This window comes from Austrofundulus limnaeus, unplaced genomic scaffold (assembly GCF_001266775.1).
Source record: "Austrofundulus limnaeus strain Quisiro unplaced genomic scaffold, Austrofundulus_limnaeus-1.0 Scaffold1080, whole genome shotgun sequence".
NCBI lineage: Eukaryota > Metazoa > Chordata > Actinopteri > Cyprinodontiformes > Rivulidae > Austrofundulus > Austrofundulus limnaeus.
This window is the reverse complement of record NW_013953482.1, coordinates 111306-112561: the sequence shown is the minus strand read 5'-3', so window position 1 is coordinate 112561 and position 1256 is coordinate 111306. Positions and strand designations below refer to the sequence as shown.

General features: G+C 42.1%; 1 long non-coding RNA gene across 2 annotated transcripts; it reads right to left on the bottom strand.

Moving 5' to 3' along the window:
• LOC106534060 (uncharacterized) lies at positions 1 to 815 on the bottom strand. 2 transcript variants are annotated; one of them, XR_001312317.1, is made up of 3 exons: positions 598 to 815; positions 348 to 508; positions 1 to 117 (listed from the first exon to the last, which is right to left on the bottom strand). It is a non-coding gene; the product is annotated as an uncharacterized LOC106534060 (long non-coding RNA). The 2 variants fall into 2 exon arrangements; XR_001312316.1 differs by having other exon boundaries at positions 1 to 114.
• Positions 816 to 1256: the final 441 nt, after the last annotated feature.

Sequence of the window (1256 nt, the reverse complement as noted above, 5' to 3'; positions counted from 1 at the left end):
GTGAAGTTAAGATAACTTGTTTTGTTAGTTTCAGTAATTCTTCACTGGATGAACTCAATCAGAGGCTGATCTTCATCACTGGACCTGATGATGAGGCAGGTGTTTTACTGCCACCTGCTGGTGAAAACACAAACACATGGAAACCTCAGTGTCAGGTTCTCCTCACACAGCTTTAAATAAAACAAATACACTTTAACTACAACATTCAACCTACATCTTTGTGTAGAAACATTTTGTTTGAACAACTTCTAACAGTCGTCACTTTTATCCAAATCACACAAACACAACAAAATTCTTCTCCTCCTGATGGAGATCAGACATCATCATGTGACCTGAGGGGATCTTACATCATCCAGTGGTCCCTGAACACCTTCAGGTCTTTAATGAGACCTCCTCCAGGTGTGACGGTGTCCTCATCTCCATCCAAGACGTCCACATCCAGGTAAGGACCAAATATCAGGTGTTCCAAACTCCCAGGTGACCACAGTCKTCTTCTTCCCCTTTTCTTCTGAAAGTAACAAAGTGTCAATCAAAGAGCTCAGAAACCATGAGACAGACAGATAACAGAAAAACATTTCAATGTTTGAACAGCTGTACCATCAAAACTAACGTCCCAGCAGCTGACTGGACCTTCAGGGACCGTCTGTCTTCTGACAGGTTGGACCAGCAGAGCTGGTCATGTGACTGATGAAGAGGAAGGAAGAAGATGAGCTTAGGTCGGCTGAGGACAACGGACCGTTTTTATTCAGTTTCATGGGTTTTTCAACACACACACACACACACACACACACACACACACACACACACACACACACACACACACACACACACACACACACTTGTATTTTTGCCTCATTAGGTACTGTATGTTCATTCATTTCCAGTCATATCTCTACACTAAACCTGACTTAAACACAGTTCAAACCTGAGTCAAATCCACAAACCAAAAATGGAGTTCCACCATATTAGGACCAGACTTTTGTCCCCATAAGGACTACTGGTCTTAACCAGATAGGTGTGTATACCAGAGACAGTCTTAAAAAAGTAAAATATACTAGTACACACACTCCCACTGCATCCAGAGAACTCCTTCCTTTCTTTAAAGAAAGCTGGTGAAGTTAATCTGGTTCTGACAGGAATTAAAGCCCAAACTAAACTCACACTCTTCTGGACTGAAACCATTGGGCCTCATGCAAGAACATGTTGGTATTCTTCTCCTAAATTTCTCTTCCTTTTGTTCGTACAAAGGGTTCGTA